Source organism: Ursus arctos, unplaced genomic scaffold (genome assembly GCF_023065955.2).
Source record: "Ursus arctos isolate Adak ecotype North America unplaced genomic scaffold, UrsArc2.0 scaffold_2, whole genome shotgun sequence".
Lineage (NCBI taxonomy): Eukaryota > Metazoa > Chordata > Mammalia > Carnivora > Ursidae > Ursus > Ursus arctos.
In genome coordinates this window covers 28,678,682-28,697,822 of record NW_026622874.1, presented here as the reverse complement: position 1 = coordinate 28,697,822, position 19,141 = coordinate 28,678,682, and the positions used below count along the sequence as shown (strand labels likewise).

The following is a 19,141-nucleotide window of genomic DNA, read 5'->3' as shown; positions in this document are numbered from 1 at the left end:
TTTTTTTTAAGCTTCAGATTTTTTTTTAAGTCATTTGTCTTTTTCTTATAGAAAGAGTGTGAAGCATAACCGTAGTTAGTCATGTGACTTTCGGACACATTAATCCAATGTTGATAGGACCTTCTTCCAATTGGTTGCTTTCCAGAAAATCATTTTTACTGTTGTTCTGTGACCTTTGACTTGTTAGTGCCATTCAGATGACCATAGTCTCCTGTAGCAGTAACACTTCCCTCCTCACTATGCTTGGTGTCCCGTCTAGAGTTTTCTTTTTTATTAGAGTATGAACTTTCAGTCTTCTACTGTGGTATAAGATGAATACTTGGCTGCATGGACTGAAGAGGGAGTGGGTGTCGTGGTATCAGTGCTTTTTAACCAGAATTCTGACTCATTCTCTTGTTTTTAGCCCTTACTCTGATTTCCACAGCTACCCAGTGTTACCAGTTCCCAAACTTTTGGAGAGATTTACGGTGTCATGTATGTCAGGCAGCCTCCTTGAGCTTCCCAAGTCAATAACCACTCAGCCATCTGTTCTCTAGCTTGTAAAATGTTGCTGCAGTCTTCTCTCTTAATCTCTTTGTCCTTTTGGGCTTTTGCCTTAAAAATAGTTATTTTACTGCCATTTTTTTTTTTTAAAGATTTTATTTATTTATTTGACAGAGAGAGACAGCCAGCAAGAGAGGGAACACAGGCAGGGGGAGTGGGAGAGGAAGAAGCAGGCTCCCAGCGGAGGAGCCCGATGTGGGGCTCGATCCAGAATGCCAGGATCACGCCCTGAGCCGAAGGCAGACGCTTAACGACTGAGCCACCCAGGCGCCCCTACTGCCATGTTAATGGAGTTTCAGAGAGAGCATTTCTCATGGTTTGACTGATACATTATTTTGATACAAATTTTTGTTTCTCAAGCAGTGTCATGGTCAATTAGGGTTTTTGTTTGCCAGTAGAGCATTCTGGTCTTTAAAGATCTACACATTTTTCTTTTTTGTCTTAACTCTCATTTTGGGTTGGGAATTTAATATCGAGATAAGTTGCATTTAGCTCTGATACTTTTCCTTTTCTTTTTAGATAATTGTGTGCTAAAAAATCACTAGTGTTTAATTGACATGGATACATCAGCGTGATATTTTTCTGTCTAAAAGTTATTTGCATTTAAATTTAGAGCACTTCATAATGTTACCACTTGATGGCACCAGAAAAATAAAAATCTTTACTTCAAAATGAGAATTATGGATGCATATTAGCAAATAACAGAATAATATCATTTAGTTAGTTACTTTGTGATATGATGGTGAATTATTTCTCACTAGAACTTGATACCAAATCTACTAGACCACTATGTCTAGGAATTTTACCATTTAAACATATTTTTCCCATTTAACATATGCCTCTCTTTCTGAAACGACAATATCCATTCCTGCCATGGATTGGTTTTTGTTGTCAGTGTGCCATCAAATCCAAAAAATTATACTTGACTCATTGCTTTTAGCCTTTTATTGTTTATTCATAATGTGATCAATTTTTTTCATACAAACTGTGGGAACCACAATCACAGAATTCTAATTTTTAACCAATATGCAAAATAATCTTTGTTTTAGTCCTTATGGTTATGCTTTTGACTATGTGTCCAATGTAATGTCAGGGCAGTGCTTTTGGTCGGTATTTAAAAGTGTACCAGTCACCACCTAACAGATGTATGGACATTATTGGTTTAAAAAAATTTCCCCCCAGTTTTATTGAGATATAATTGACATATAACATTGTATTAAAGGTACAACATGATTTGATAACATGTATATATTGTGAAATGATTACCATAGTAAGTTTAGTTAACATCCTTCCCCTCACATAATTACGTCTTTTTTTTTTTCTTGTGATGAGAGCTTTTAAGATCTACTCTTTTATCAACTTTCAGATATATGATACAGTATTTTTTTTTAAAGATTTTATTTATTTATTTGACAGAGACAGCCAGCGAGAGAGGGAACACAAGCAGGGTGAGTGGGAGAGGAAGAAGCAGGCTCCTAGCGGAGGAGCCTGACGTTGGGCTCGATCCCAGAACACCGGGATCACGCCCTGAGCCGAAGGCAGACGCTTAACAACTGGGCCACCCAGGGGCCCCGATACAGTATTTTTAAACTATAGTCTCCATGTTGTATATTATGTCCACGGAACTCATTAATCTTATAAATGGAAGTTCATACCTTTTGACTGCCTTCACCCACTTCACCCATCCCCTACCCCTGCCTCTGGTAACCACCAATCCCTTCTATGAGTTTGGTTCTTTTTAGATTCTACACATAGTGAGATCATTTAGCATTTGTTTCTCTGTCTGATGTGTTTTACTTAGCATAATGACTTCAAGGTCTATTCATGTCATGGATGGAAGGATTTCCTTCTTTTTTGTGCCTAATAATATTCATGTGTGTGTGTGTGTGTGTGTGTATGGACACACTCATATATCATATTTTCTTTATCCATTCAGTCATCAGTGGGTACTTAGGTTTTTGTTTCCTACAGATGTATACCTAGAAATGGAATTGCTGGATCATAGGGTAGTTCTATTTTTAATTTTTTTTTTTTTTTTAAAGATTTTATTTATTTATGTGACAGAGAGACAGCCAGTGAGAGAGGGAACACAGCAGGGGAGAGAGAGAGGAAGAAGCAGGCTCCCAGCGGAGGAGCCTGATGTGGGACTTGATCCCGGAACGCCAGGATCACGCCCTGAGCCAAAGGCAGACGCTTAATGACTGCGCTACCCAGGCGCCCCTCTATTTTTAATTTTTTGAGGAGCCTTCATACTATGTTTTATAGCAGCTGTGCCAATTTACAATTCCACCAGCAGTGTATGAGAGTTCTCTTTTCTCTGCATCCTGGCCAACGCTTGTTATCTGTTATCTTTTTGATGGTAGTTGTTCTAACAGGTGTGAGGTAATAGCTAGTTGTGGTTTTGATTTGGAGTTCCTTGATGATGAGTGATGTTAAGTACCTTTTCATGTACCTGTTTGGCATTTTTATGTCTTGTGAACATATCTTTTCAATTCCTTTGCTCATTTTTTAATCAAATCGTTTAGGGGTTTTTTGATGTTAGATTATGCGTTCTTTATATATTTTGGATATTAACCTCTTATCAGATCTGTGATTTGCAAATATTTTCTCCCATTTGGTAGATGGCCTTTTCATTTTGTTGATGGTTTCCTTCGCTATGCAGAACCTTTATAGTTCGATGTAGTTCCACTTGTTTATTTTTGCTTTTGCTGCCTTTGCTTTTGGTGTCAAATCCAAAAAATCATGCCAGGAAAGCTTACCGCCCTGTTTTTTTTCCCCTAGGATTTTATGGTTTCAGATCTTATGTTCAGGTCTTTAATCCGTTTTGAGTTAATTTTTGTGTGTGAGATAGGGGTTGTGTTATTTTTTTGCACGTAGTTTATTTTTGTCAGTACCATTTATTGAAGAGACTGTTCTTTCCCTAGTGTATATTTTTGGTTCCTTTGTCATAAATTAATTAACTGTATATGTGTGGTTTTATTTCTGTGCTGTTTTATCCCAATGATCCATGTGTCCAATACCATACTGTTTTGATTACTGTAGTTTTGTAATATAGTTTGAAATCAGGAACTGTGATGCCTTTAGCTTCATTCTTTATTCAGGGGGTTGCTTTGGCAATTTGGGGTCTTTTATGGTTCCATACAAATTTTAGGATTTTTTTTTTAATGTGAAAAATGTCATTGAAATTTTGATAGGGATTTCATTGAATTTATAGATTACACTGGGTAGTATGGACATTTTAACAATATTAATTCTTTGAGTCCATGAGCATGTAATATTTTTCCGTTTATTTTTGTCTTCAATTTCTTTTGTTAATGATTTGTAACAGATTTCATCTGTTGTTCTAACAGTTTTTTGGTGGAGTCTTTAGGGTTTTCTATATATAATATTATGCTCTCTGCAAATAGAGACTGTTTACTTCTTCGTTTCTGATTTGGATGCCTTTTATTTCTTTTTCTTGTCTGATTGCTCTGACAAGGACTTCTAGTACTATGTTGAATCAAGTGGTAAGAATGGGCATCATTGTCTTGTTCCTGATCCTAGAGGAAAAGCTTTCAGCTCATTACTGTTGAGTGTAATGTTGAGTATGATGGATTTATTCCTTAATTTGTGGGGAAACTGGGGGCTCTAGCTTGTGAGCTGACTTGACGTTTATGAGTAGAAGAGATGTTTTCTTAGGGAAAGTTTGTTTTAGTGTAGTAAAGCTGTAACTGAAACATCACTATAACCAGTAATACCTCTGCATCATTTTAATGTAACTCTTGCTATAAGAATGGTTGCCTGTGGGAAAAAAAGAAAATAGAATTGTTATCTGTGACCTTGGTTTGGTTTGATAATGCTTTATAATAAAATCATTATTTCTGGTTATCTGATAATCCAGAGAAAATTATTTTCCAGAGCTAAGTAGGAGTGCTTTATACAGGGTTCTTACCATTTGGCAAATTTTGTTACTCTAAATACTAACTATTCATTCTAACTAAACTATTCATCCTAAAGGAGTTTATCTGCGTTATTTGTAGATCTGATAAAGATGGCTTGATGTTTTTCTTACTTAATTGGTGTTTGCACAGCTGAGACTAGAGGCAGAACACAATAGCAGCAGTTCTCTTTGCCCATCCAACAGAGAAGAAGCATACCCTGATAGTGGTAACTTTGAATTTTCCTTTTGAACCTGACACTTCCACCTATTTCTTCAATCTAGGAATGGCTCTTGAAGTTAAGGTACTGTCTACTCTTCTAAGTCATCAAGTCTTTATGTGTTTAAGATAGAAAATCCAAAAACCAAGATTGAAGGAATCAGCTGGAATTTTTGAATACATATCCTTCACTTCTGTCTTGTTTATATATTTCTGCAGTGGCCTGATATGATTAATCTATATTCTCAGTGTGGGTTTATTAGAATAATAGTGAGAATGTAGAGTGGCAAATGGATGACATAAAGGTATTAGTAAAATACTTAAGTAACCAGGATTTATTGTCTATTATGCCTGTCACTGTACAAGGGGTTTTTCTTAACTTTATTTTAACCCTCAGAACAAACCTATAATCTGAGCTATGGCTGGTCATACTGGGCTTTGTCTAAGGACACCAGAATTTAGAGGGTGCAAACATTTAATGTAATGATTCTAGAAGCTTGGCACCTAGTTAGCAAGAATAATTATTTAAAACAGGAAGCTACCAGATGGCGAGCATTGTTAGTAACACCCATCTGTGGGCTGCATTATGAATTACAGAGTTGATTGGAGAACTGGTTTTGTTTAGTTTGTTCTAGGTGCCAAAATTGCTGGTTTATTGTCTTTGTAAGGTAGATACTGTAATCCCCATTTTATAGGTAGAGAAAACTAAGACTTGTGTGAAGTAAGCAATTTGTTCCACAATACAAGCCACTAAGAGTTTCATCTAAGATTTAAATCTCGGTCTTTCTGAGTTCAGGTCTTGTCTTGTTTTCACTGTGCCATGTTATTTCTCATACATTTCTTCCCTAATTAGAGTAGCTTTTTAAAATGGAGAAGATTACAAGTCTTCAGAGAATATAAAATATTTTTAAACTCTATTTTGTTATTTGTTCTTTTTCCTTCCTTTTGTTTATTTGCTCATTCAGCCATCTATCCATCCAGTTGAGCTTTCAACAAGCTTCGGTTAGTAGTATGTACTAGGTATTGTGATAGTGAATATAGAATGGTTTTTAAATAAAAATATAGAATTGAGTGATGACCTCCTCTCTCTGTTTCTGTTTAAATCTTGTGCGTACATTATAAATCTCACCTTGAAAAGCATTCCTGGATGTTGTTGATATCTAAGTTTTCTTTGATCATCTTGATGATATTTTTAAGACCAATGGGACTATTTCTGATGTTACTACTCAGCTAAGAGATGCAGACAATCTTCTGCAATTTTCATCCCAGTAAATGGTATCATAAACAATACAAAGCCATTTTTCTTAGTTTATGCCATCCCTGGTCATATGTGTGCTAAGAGATGTCCAGACTTATTTAAAAAACTGTGACCTTGTGTGTTGAGGTATTGCATCATTCTGGGTCTCTTACTGGGTGTTGACTATTCTCTTTCCCCTTCCCACAATGACGAATCGAATTCCTGGGGAGACTACAAACCCAACTGTATTTCTAGGTTTCCTTTGAGTCACTTAGAGTAGCTTAGAATTGTAGGGTTGGTTTTAGAACGTGTCCAGACTCTATGAATATGGTTAGTCTCTGTGCATTCATAATGATATATGCTCAAGTATTGTAAAAGGCAATTTGAGTCATTGATTTATTGCTTTGAATAAAAGTGACTCAATTATAGGGGCGCCTGGGTGGCACAGCGGTTAAGCGCCTGCCTTCGGCTCAGGGCGTGATCCCGGCGTTCCGGGATCGAGCGCCGCATCAGGCTCCTCTGCTGTGAGCCTGCTTCTTCCTCTCCCACTCCCCCTGCTTGTGTTCCCTCTCTCGCTGGCTGTCTCTCTCTGTCGAATAAATAAATAAAATCTTTAAAAAAAAAAAAAGTGACTCAATTATTAAGAAACCCAAGTACATACTTGTTTGATTTAGAATGGATGGATATATGAGAAGTATAGTAGTAAATTTATGTTTGATAAAGGGAAGGCAGTCACGTGGTTTCTTATTGCTGAATTTCAGAAGTGAAAATGTATAACTTTAAAAATAAAAATTTGACTTGTTTATTGTTTGTTAACTCTGAAGATAATATGAAAATATTGTCTAGCCCACTTCCTTTGGGATTGCCCACTTCACTATGAAGTATGGTATAGTGTAAGTCTAACAACACCAAAAGCTGTAATTTCAGTTTATTTATTTTTTTTTAAAGATTTTATTTATTTGGAGAGAGAGAGAGAGCAAAAGAGAGAGAGCATGAGTAGGGGGAGGGACAGAAGGAGAAGCAGATTCCCTGCTGAGCAGGAAGCTCAATGTGGGGCTTCATCCTGTACTCCGGGATCATGACCTGAGCTGATGGCAGACACTCAACCAACTGAGCCACCCAGGTGCTCCCAAAATCTGTAATTTTAATAGGCAGTGGTGGTATAATCATATTGTCTTCTAATGCATTAGCTTCTAGCTGTTTCGACTTATGATCTTCTTTGAGCAGTTTGTTCTTTTTCAATATTATTTTGATTTTTTTGGGTCCCCTTCCAACTCTATATAAATTAAAAATCACCTTTTATTTATTTTTTTCAATGAAAATTAGAAGGACTTTTAATTTCTGTCTTTTGAGAAAGTAAAATTAATGCAACAAAAATCGAAAGATCTAGCTAATAAATTTAACAACAAGCCAAAGTAGTTTTGTTACATAAGTTAACCCATTTGTTGTAGGCTAGCAGTGTTTCAAATGGTGGAGCTTCTGCTGGTCTTTCAACTCCTTCAGTCTTCTGATGGCAGACTTTGCTGTGATGGCAGAAGTGGTGCTGTAGGTCCAGGCACCACTGGCGACAGTTTTCACACAAGAGCCACAATGCCAGAGCCCCACAGCTCGTCGTTTCATCTTGGTTTTGTCACAGAAAGAGCAAGTGCACTTGGTTGGCATGCTGGCTTATTTCAGTCTTCTTCGCCATTATCCTGAAGGAGTCACCATAACAGGTCCCGTATTTACCCAAGATTCCAACCTTCTTGGCGCGTAGCCATGTCGCTGCAAAGTACGTCTGTGCCCAGGGAGAGCTGAAAAAATCACCTTTTAAAAAAGTGTTATAGTTGATGTTTTATTTATTTTTTTATTGTTTTTCTTTTTCCTTTTAGAAAATCAGTTTTTCTGTTTCTCCCCAAAAGGCTGTTGGAATTTTGGTAGGGATTGCATTAGATCTGTAAATAAATTTGGGGAGTATTGCCATCTTAAAAATGTCATCTAATCCATGAACACAGGATGTCTTTCCATCTATTTAGATCTTTAATTTCTTTCAGCGGTGTTTTGTAATTTTCAGTGTATGCCTTTCACCTCCTTGGTTAAATCTGTTCCTAGGTATTTATTCTTTTGAACATTATTGTAATTAGAATTGTTTCATTAATTTTCTTTTTGGATTGTTCATTCCTAGTATGTAAACACACTAATTTTTGTGTTTTTATCTTGTATGTGGCAACTTGCTGAATTCGTTTATTAGCTGTAGTAGTTTTTTGGTGGATTCTTTGAGATTTCTATAAGATTATGTTCTCTGTAAATAGACGTAGTCTTGTTCCTTTTCAAGTTGGATGCCTTTTTATCTCTTCTTCTTGCCTAATACTGTGGTTTGGACTTCCAGTGAAATGTTCAGTAGCTTCAGTAAAAGAATTGGTCACATGCCTTCACCATGTTTTTCTAGCTAAGGAATAACCTAATTTGGTAGAGGTTACTTACTCATCTCTGCAAAGGAGACGAGGCATCTTGGCTCGTTCTGGAGTTTGGGGGAAAGCTTGCCATCTTTTGTCATTGAGTATGATATATTTTTTTAAAGAATTTATTTGAGAGAGAAAGAGTGTGAGTGGGGGGAAGGGCAGTAGGATACGTAGAGGGAGAGAGAATCTCAAGCAAACTCCCCACCGAGTGCAGAGCTCCATCTCATGATCCTGAGATCATGACCTGAGCTTAAACCAAGAGTCTGATGGTTAACCAACCATCTGAGCCACCCAAGTGCCCCTCCGTTGAGTATGATACAGTGTTAGTTATTAGTTTTTCATAGGTGCCCTGTATCATGTTGAAGAAGTTCCCTTATACTCCTAGTATTCTGGATGGTTTTATTATGAAAGAGTGTTAGATTCTGTTAAATGCTTTTTCTGCTTCAGTTGAGATGATCATGTGTTTTTTTCCCCCTTTATTCTATTAATATATTACATTGGTTTTCTTTACATTAAACCACCTTTGCATTCCTGGAATAAATCCCACATGCCACAGAGATATTTGTCTTATATTTAAACCTAATTGTGCTTTTAGTTATCTCTTGAATATTAGGTTCATCACTGTAATATAGTTGGAAAAGATAGGCTGCTCATTGAAGTGTGAACCCGCTTGTCCATCTTAATCTGTAAATTGCCATTTTACTTTTCAAAGAGCAGTACTAAACAAATTCAGAATTTTTTTAATGAAAGTTTTCCACTGCCATTTCTGTTTTAAAGATTTTATTTGTTTATTTGAGAGAGAGAGAGAGAGCGAGCACAGAGGGAGAGTGAGTGGGAGAAGCAGACACCCCATTGAGCAGGGAGTCTGATGCAGGGCTCGATCCCAGGACCCTGGGATCATGACCTGAGCTGAAGGCAGACGCTTAACCAACTGAGCGACCCAGGTGCCCTGCCTTTTCTGTTTTAAAATAAAACCTGTGCTCGTCACTATAATTCAGTAAATTGTAATTCAATAAATTGCTTTAGTTGAGGAATTTTTAGATCTTAACTGTTTTGAAACGGGCTAGAAGAAAGCATTTTAAAACAGTAAAACTCAGATTTTAAAAATAGACATTTGAGAGTAATTATATGTCACCTATTCTGTTTTCCTGTCCCCATCATTACCCTGTTTCTTTCTCTTTCTTTCTCTTTCTTTTCTTTTCTTTTCTTTTCTTTTCTTTCTCTTTCTCTTTCTTTCTTTCTTTCTTTCTTTCTTTCTTTCTTTCTTTCTTTCTTTCTTTCTTTCTTTCAGTATCTAGGAAGTGTCTGTAACAGGAAAAAGGAGGTACTAAATGCAGTGCTCTCAGAAGAAACTATTTCATAGGTTCAGGGAGAAGATACTATAGACTGAATGTGTCTTCCCAAAATTCATATGGAAACCTAATCCCTAGTGTGATGGTGTTTGGAGGAGAGGCCTTTGGGAGATGATTAGGCCTTGAGGGTTCTGCCCTCATGAATGGGATTAGGGCCCATTAGAGACCTCAGAGAGCTCCTTTGTTCCTTTCACCATGTGAGGGCACAGTGAGAACAGCCATCCGTGAGGAAGCCAGCACCAGATAGCAGATCTGTTGGAGTCTTGCTCTTGGCCTTTGAGCCCCTAGAACTGTGAGAGATAAATTTCTAAGTTCCATGGTATTCTGTTCTTGCAGCCAGAATGGACTAAGAGAAGACTTTCGATTCTCTAGCTGTGATGTTCACAAATGAAGAGAGAGTTGCTTTTTAAATTATCCTCTACTCAGATCAGTCCTTTCAAGTTTTGTGTTATACTGGATTCTTTCAGTTACAGGCTAACAAAACCAACTCAAAGAAGCTCACATAGAAAGTGTTTTAGCCCACATAAATGAGTAGTTACATATGGCTAGATTCAGGTGTTAGAAGTGTCACGTGGTTTCTATGCCTGTTTGCTTATCTTTATACTTGGCCGGTACTTTCAGTCCCCTTTCTCTGATTTACATTTATTTCCAGGTGGTGTGAAAGATAACCCCCAGCAGCTATAGGTTTACAGAGGCTTTTTCCTCTGAGTTCTAGAGGAAGAGGGTGTTTTCCCCCTAGCTCCTGTAAAAGCATGGGTCACATGCCTTCATCTTGTTTTTCTTAGCGAGGAATAACCTAATTAGGTATAGGGTATTTACTCATCCCTTCAAAGGTGGGCAGAACTATCCCTAATGAACCACATGAACTGAACAACATAGCGATAGAATGTGAGGGGAGTGGACCAAAATGGGAAAGGGTTATTAGGCAGAAACAAAACAAAATTAAAATGTCATCCTCCCCTTACCCTTCCTAACCCCACACTTATCCCTCATATGCTTTCTCCCCCTGCCATGGTTGTTTATATGTTTTTTCATATATGTTTCTTAGATTCTGTAGGGAACAAGCACATCTATTTTTTTTTTTTTTACTTTGAATTGAATATACAGAAAAGTACATATTGTAAGTATATAGATTGATATATTTTCACACATGGAACACACTTACGTTACTGGTATCCGGATTAACAAATAGAACTCGACTAGCACTTTTGAAGCTTCCTTCTGTTCTTTTCCAATTACTACCTCTCCAGAGGTGTTTGCTGTCTTGATCTCTAATAGCACTGATTGCATGAGAGCTGCCTTTTTCTAGTTTTACTTTTTGTGTGGGTATGGTTCCAGTTTATGTCCTCTTCTGTCCATTCACCCCTCTCCTGTGCACTTTCTTTTATGGATGAGGATGGCGGAGTGGTTGGTGTTTCTCTTTTGTTTTTATAGGCTCCTTACCTTTCTCCTCTCATTTCCATTATTCCCAGCTTCCCTTTGCTGTTACATCATGCCCGTTTCTATATAGGGTCTATTTCTTCTCCAGAAGAAAAGCTTTCTTTACCAAGGCTCTCACTTTTGGTTCCATTCACACTCAAGTCTTTCTTTATATTTATACCCTGTGTTTTCAAACTACCAAGTCCCAGTTTATGTTTTGTATTTTGGTATTTAATTGGACTTTCTCTTTCTGGGGGTGTTTATGTTTTCTTTTGTTTGTCTTCTGTTCTTTAAGTCCTGTGTACCCTGTATACTTTTTTCAGGGCTCTGTTTTTAAGCTCTTTCTTCTCTGGTTTCTACATTCATGGACCTGCAATAGTGGGGCCCTTGGAGCTCTGTTGTAATTTGGTTTATTTCTCTATTTACAGATAATCTGAAGGTCTTGGTATTCTTTTCTTAGTAATGCTCAAGGTGTGGGTCATATGTGGTTTTATTTACTCCCCCAGTTTTTTCATTAGTTTTGTTTTTTGGTTTTGAGAGATTATGTGGGGAGATTTGCAATTGGGTGGCTATGATTATCCTCCAGACTTGAGATTCCACACTTACTGTTTTTTTGAATGTTAAGTAACCTTTGCATTCCTGAAATAAACCTGCTGGGTTGCAATGTATCTTTTTTATATATCACTGGGCTTGGTTGCTAAGATTTATGTGCATGTTTTTATTTTTCGTAGTTATTGTCTTATTTATCTATCTATATTCACACACACATATGTTTCAAACATGTCTATGGAATTAAAAGTAAGTTATAAACAACAAGGCTTTGACCCTTATGTAATAGACATTTCTAGAAAATAAGGTCATTCTTTTCCATATCCACAATGCCAGTATCATACTTAACAAATTTGAGAACACTTTTAGAGAAAGGGCTTTAATACTGGGTTTAATTTCTTTAATAGATATCCAACTGTTAAAATTGTATGTATTTCTTCTTTTATCAACTTATTGGTAAGTTGTATTTTTCAAAGAATTTATTTCATACAAATGGTCAAATTAATTTTTTTCTCTGCTCCTTTACTTTATTTCATTATTCTTATTGAGATATAATTGGTGTATAACATTATTTTAGTTTTAGGTGTATAATGTAATGATTTGATATATTTATATATTGCAAAATGATCACAGTAAGTCTTGCTAACATCCATCACCACACAATTACAAATTTTTTTCTTTGTGATCAGAACTTTTAAGATATATTCTCTACATAACTTTCAAATACACAGGACAGTATTATTAACTGCAGACACCATGTTGTATATTATACCCCTTGGATTTATTTCGTTTATAACTGGAAGTAGTTTATACTTTTTGACTCCCTTAACTCATTTTGCCTACCTGCCACCGCCTTCCCTCTGGCAATCATGAGTCTTCTCTGTGGCTGTGAGCTTTTTTTTTTTTTTTTTAATAGATTCTAAATATAAGTGAGATCACACAGTATTTATCTTTCTCTGTATACCTTATTTCACTTAGCATAATGCCTTCAAGGTTCATCCATATTGTTGCAAATGGCAGGAGTCCCTTCTTTTTTATGGCTGAGTAATATTCCTGCGTGTGTGTATGTATGTGTTTGTGTGTGTACCACACTTTCTTTATTCTTTCGTCCATTGATGGACACTTTGGTTGTTTCTATTTTTTTTGCTATTGTAAATAATGCTACAGTGAACATGGGTTTGCAGATATCTTTTTAAGTGTTTTTGTTTTCTTTGGATAAATACCTGGAAGTGGACTTGCTGGGAATTAGAGTAGTTCTATTTCTAATTTTTTGAAGAGCCTCCATACTGTTTTCCATAGTAGCTGCACCAATTTATATTCCCACCAACAATGTGCAAGGGTTTCCTGTTCTCCACATCTTGCGAACTCCTGTTATCTCTTGTCTTTTTGATAACAGCCACTCTAAGAGGTGTGAGGTGATTTCCTAATTGTGGTTTTGATTTGGATTTTTCTGGTGATTAGTGATATGGAGCATCTTTTCATGTATCTATTGGCCATCAGAATGTCTTTGGAAAAATGTCTATTTAGATTCTGTGCATTTTTAAATCTTTTTTTTGTCTTTAATGAGTTGGATGAGTACCTTAAGTATTTTGGTTATTAATCCCTTATATGGATATACAGTTCGCAAATATTTTCTCCCATTTGGTAGGTTCATTTTGTTGATGGTTTCCTTTGCTGTGCAGAAGCTTTTTAGTTTGGTGTCCCACTTGTTTATTTTTGCTTTTGTTGCCTTTCCTTTTGGCACAAACCCTCATATTTATTGATTGTAGAATTATTTATAGTATCTTTCTATCTCTTTGATTTCTGTTGGATTTTTCCTGATGTTGGTAACTTACTATATTTTCTTAATTAGTCATATTAAGGATTTACTAGTTTTATTAATGTTAGAATATTATACTATTGTATGTTACTTTTCTATTTTATGGATTTCTATTTATTTTCCTCCTACTTAACTTTAGGTCTGATGTTTACTTTTTGAATTAGGAGCTTTCATCTTTGAGTTTTGGCCTTTTTTTCTATATGTTTAAGGTTATAAATTTCCCACTGAGTACTGCTTTAGCTACATTCCATAGGTTTAGATATGTCGTATCTTCATTGTTAGCAGTTCAAAATATTTTTTTTGGTCCCATTAGTTTTCTGTGCTGCTGTAACAAATTACCATAAATTTACAACACAAATTTATTATTTTATGGTTTTGTAGGTTAGAAATCGGACCTGAATTTCACTGGGCTAAAAATCAAGGTATGGGCAGGACTGTATTCCTTTCCAGAGACTTTAGGGGAGAATCTGTTTCCTTGTCTTTTCCAGCTTTTAGAGGCTGCCTGCATGCCTACTTCATCTTCCGAGTCAGCAGTGTTATATCCCTTTGACCATTCTTTCCTAGTTAGGTCTCACCCTGATTCTCAGCAAGGAAAGGCTACCTGATTTTAAGGACTGATGTGATTTGGTTGGGCCTACTCTGATAATCCAAGATAATTGCCCCATCTCAAGATTCTTAACCTTAATCACATTCGTAAAGGCACTTTAGCCAAGTTAAGTAATTTATTTACAGGTTCCTGGGTTAGGACATAGCCATTTTTAGGGGTCCATTAGTCTGTCTACTGTACCTGTGAATTACTTCTGAGTAATATATTTCTAAGCGTCATAAACATACTACTTAATTTCCCAGCAGTTGGGATTTTTCTAGTTATCTTCCTGTTATTGATTTATAGCTTAATTCCATGGTGTTCAAAGAATTTTGAATGATTTCATTTTTTTGAAATTTGTTGAGGCTTTCTTTATGGCCAAGCTACTCTGCCTATTTAATCATTTTAAATAGCGCCTTGAAATGGGATTGCTTGCTACATTCAAAAAATTAATTGAGGACTTCATGATACTTTCTATTACATGACTATCTTTTGTTTGTAGGACACCATATTATAGTAGTCTCTGTCTTTTTTTTGGTAGTTAACCAATCATTACAGTATAGTCATTCTGTATTACTGAACAGTCATAACTACTTATGATTAAATGGATTTTTGATCTGTATGAGATGTTATTAAATTTTTCTGATTAATGAAAACATATCTATTTTATTGGCTGTGAGTTAAAAGCTCACAAATACAATCAAATTGTGTTGTAAATAGTTACCTTGATTGAGTCCAGATCAGTGATAACCCATTCCCCTACAGAAGAAAAGTACACTGTAGGGCAATAAAGAACAAAGATGTTGAGTACTCAGGACAAATAAAAGCAGAGATTAGAAAAAAGAACTCCAAATTGAATTTTTTGTTGTAGTTGATTGGTTTGTTATTTGCAGGGATAGGGGACAATGCCCTGACTTATACTATAAATGAAAGGCCCATCTTTGCCCAAGCAACAAGAAGCAAGATTAGAAGGAATAAATAATAAGAAGCATAGATGTGACATCAGTACATGGTAATAATCCTTTTACATGAAGTGATCCAGTAGATTTGCATTGTGTGATCTAGAAAGTCAGGTCAACTTTGTTCCATTCAACAAAACTTTAATGGATGACTATTATGCTCACTAAAATTAATGAGCACTTAAAAGATATTGAGGGGGGAAAGAGTGGTAAATAAACAATTTAAAAAGTTCCATTATTTTGTACTTTCCTCCATTTTTCTCTTTAGCATCTCTCAGCTATCTTCCATTTCTCTATTTATCTTAGTTTTCATGATCCATCATTTCAAAAAGTCTTGGCAGATACCTTAATCTCCCTTCTGATCTTTTATCACATTTACCTGGCAGAACTCCAGCCCTGGATTAATTTATCCATTTGTTTTTGGAGTATCCATGTTTCCATGATTTCTGGCTTACAGAGGCAGACAGCTGGGCAGCTGAGTGCTGTTGGAAGAAACCACACACTCTGGACAGATTGGTAACTAAACTGAATTCATTGTTACTAATCTTAACTGGACTCTCAGTAACGTTTCTTATTCTTTATGTTCTTTCGTTAACTTACATATATACAATCTTTAGTTAACTGTTTCATACAACCTCTGCTTTCCTAAATTGCCTGTTATTCCAATGACACCATGCTTTTCTTAGTTTTTAATTCTTAGGTTAACCTTTTTAAGTCTACTTTGCCAGCTCCTTCTTCCCCACTTGACCTTTAAATGTAGAAGTTTATTGGGATTTGGTTGTCAGCCTTCTTAGCCTCCTTACGCTACTTTCTTGGGGATTTCAACATTATATAATTTCAGTGACTGTGTAAAATAACACTGTATTATAGAAATAAAACGTGACACACATATGTAATTAAAAAATTTCCAGTAGCCACATTAAAACTAGACTTCCACTTACTCATATGTGGAATTTAAGAAATAAAACAAATGAACAAAGGAAAAAAAAGAGACAAAACAAAAAACAGACTCTTAATATAGTGACCAAACAGATGGTTACAGAGAGGAGGGTGGATAGGGGGATGAGTGAAATAGGTGAAGGGGATTAAAACAAAACAAAACAAACAAAAACACTAGGATTTCTACTGTTGGCCAAGATGGGCTATAGGGACTGTATTTACTCTCCTTCCTGAAGAAACTAAAAAACCAGACAAAGTAATATAACAGTGGTTTTCAAGGCACTGGACATTAGACAGTGAAGGACAGTGGTTTTTGAGAGACATGAAACAGATAAGGTGAGTCTTAAGATTGCCCAGCTTACTGTCTTGAGTTTCCAGGTGTGGCTTAGGAAGAAGGAAGGCAGATGAATTGTGGCAAAACCTGCAGATTGAGGAGATGGGGCTGAATCCAGCAAGACCAAAGCAGAGTTCACAGTTGGAGCTTGCAGGATCGTTGCCTAATGTCTGGTGTTTTATCTAGAAAGGAGATGGCTGTTCAGAGATTTGCAGTGTCCCCTGGAATACTTAATGGAGTAGTGATTAGTGCCTAGCTGTGGAGAAACTATTCAAGGTGAGAGAAAGATCCACTGAAAGGATTAGGGGAGACATTCTGGGTGCTCACACAGGGCTGGGAATGTGTCTCTTCCTAACGGGTGGTCTTGAAAATCTCTTTCATGTGGCATTAGGTGGAATATTCAAGAGTCTTACACCATGATTGTGGAATAATAGTTTGCTCCAGACCCACCCTAACAAATCTCAGAAACAAGACCCAAAAGGATCAAGCTGCTTCTAAGAATCATAACTGTATTCTAGAACAAAGCTTAATATTTGTAGGAATAAGAAGATATCTACCACCTAATAAGGGAAAATCACAATGGCTGGCATCTAATAAAAAATTACCATTTATTCAAAGAAACAGGAAAAATATGACCCATAGTGAGGGAAAAAATCTGTCATTCAGAACCCACCCAGAATTGACACAGATGTTAAAATGAAAGGATGACGACTTTAAAACTTAGTAGAAATGTATTCATTATGTAAAGTTAAGTAGAGCAAGGGAAGATTTACAAAAGACCCAATTGAACTTCTGGAGATGAGAGCTACAGTATGGGAAATGAAAAATAATGGCAGATTAGATATTTTAGAAGAAAGGATTAATCAAGTGGAGGACATAGCAATAGATACTATCCAAAATGAAATAAAGATGAAAAAATCAAGCAAAAAAATTAATATAACATCAGTAGGCTATAGAACAGTTTTCTTCATGTAATTGGAGCCCCTGAAGAGGGGAGGGCAAGAAGGAGACTGAATATTATTTGAGTGAATAATGCCTGAAAAATGCTTTCCAAATTTGATGCAGATATTCTACAGGACCAAGGAACTCAACAATGCCAGGCATAAGAAACATGAAAGCCTATACCCAGGCACATTCTAATCAAATTTCTCAAAACCAGTGTTAAAGAGAAAATCTTAAAAGCAGGCAGACACAGATAGAAGAACAAAGATGAGAATGATGTCAGATTTCTTTCAGAAACAATGCAAACAAGAAGACTGTTGATTAACACCTTTAATGTATGTAGAGAAAAATTCTGTCAAGTGAATTCTGTACCCAGTGAAAATATATTTCAAAAATGAAGGCAAAATAAAGAATTGTTAATTGTAGGGTCCCTGGCTGGCTGAGTCGGTAGAGCATGTGACTCTTGATCTTGGGGTTGTGAGTTCAAGCCCCACATTGGGTATAGAGCCTACTTAAAATAAAAAGCGGGAGGTGCCTGGGTGGCTCAGTCAGTTAAGCATCTGCCTTTGGTTCAGGTCATGATCCCAGGGTTCAGGGATCGAGTCCTGCATTGGGCTCCCTGCTCAGCGGGGAGTCTGCTTCTCCCTCTGACTCCCCCCCCCCCGCCCCCCCGTGCTCTCTCTCTCAAATAAATAAAATCTTAAAAAAAAAGAATTGTTAATTGAGAGTGATGGATATGTTCATTATTTTTGATTGTGGTGTCTTTGGGTTTTTTTTTTTTTGGTTGGTCTAGATAAATATCAATTTCATCTTTTCAAAAAACCAACTTTTGATTTCATTTGTTTTCCTCTTTCTAAATTTTCTATTTAATCGGTTTCTCCTTCTTCCTCTGCATTCTTTTTGTGTAGTTTCCTCTTCGTTGTTTAGATTTGTTTCATCTTAAGGGGTGGAAGCTTAGGTTATTGATTTGAGATCTTTTCAACATAGGTCTTTAAAGCTATTAAGTCCTTCTAAGTAGTGCTTTTGCTACATCTCAGAAATTTTAATTGTGTTGCTTACATTTTCACTCAGCTTGAAATTCTCCTTTTATTTTTGTCCGTTTTTGCTTCTGTTTTAGGACTGTTATTAGATGCATGCATGTTTATAACAGTTTATCTTTCTGATTAATTTAACTTTTGACATTATGAAGTTTCTGTTTTTGTCCCTAGTGACATCTGTTTTTCTTAAAATCTATTTTATTGGGTATTAGTAAAGCTATTTACTTTCAATCTGTTAGTTTCTTTGAATCAAAGTGTGTTTCCTATAGACAGGCTACAGTTGGATCTTTAAAAAAAAAATCTAGCTTTATAATCTCTGCTTTTTGATTGGTGTGTTTAATCCATATACATTTATTGTATTTAATAATGTGGTTGGATTTATGCTTGCCATTTTGCTATTTTCTATATGTCTCCCATCCTTTTTTGTTTTTTACTGCCTTCTTGTGTGGTAAGTACATATTTTTTTCTAGTGTACCATTTATTCTCTCTCTTTTTTTTGTAGACTGTATCATTTTGAGTTTTTTATTTTCCGTAGTGGTTTTTCTGAAGATTAAGGTAATAAGTGCTTTAACTTAAAATATTGTACTTCAGAGTAAAATTACCAGAATTCTAGTAATATATAGGTAACTTCACTTCAGTATAGCTCTCTTCCCTTCTTACATCTTTTTGCTAGTATTATCATATATGTTACATTTTTATATAAGCTCTACACTGTAGTCTTATAATTATTATTTAAATGGACTTATCCTTTAAATCAGTTTGGAGAAAATCTGAGTTTATCTTTTGCTTCTTTTAAGATTTTCTGTTTTGGCTTTTGAAAGTTTGGTTATTATGTGTTTAGATGTGGA

At 35.9% G+C, this 19,141-nt stretch overlaps 1 protein-coding gene and 1 pseudogene across 12 annotated transcripts in view; one reads left to right on the top strand and one right to left on the bottom strand.

Annotated features, from left to right (window-relative positions):
• Positions 1-19,141, top strand: part of RPS6KC1 (ribosomal protein S6 kinase C1) — a 282,130-nt gene that overhangs the window by 62,167 nt on the left and 200,822 nt on the right. The window lies entirely within an intron of this gene.
• Positions 7,369-8,452, bottom strand: LOC113262634 (60S ribosomal protein L37a-like; annotated as a pseudogene).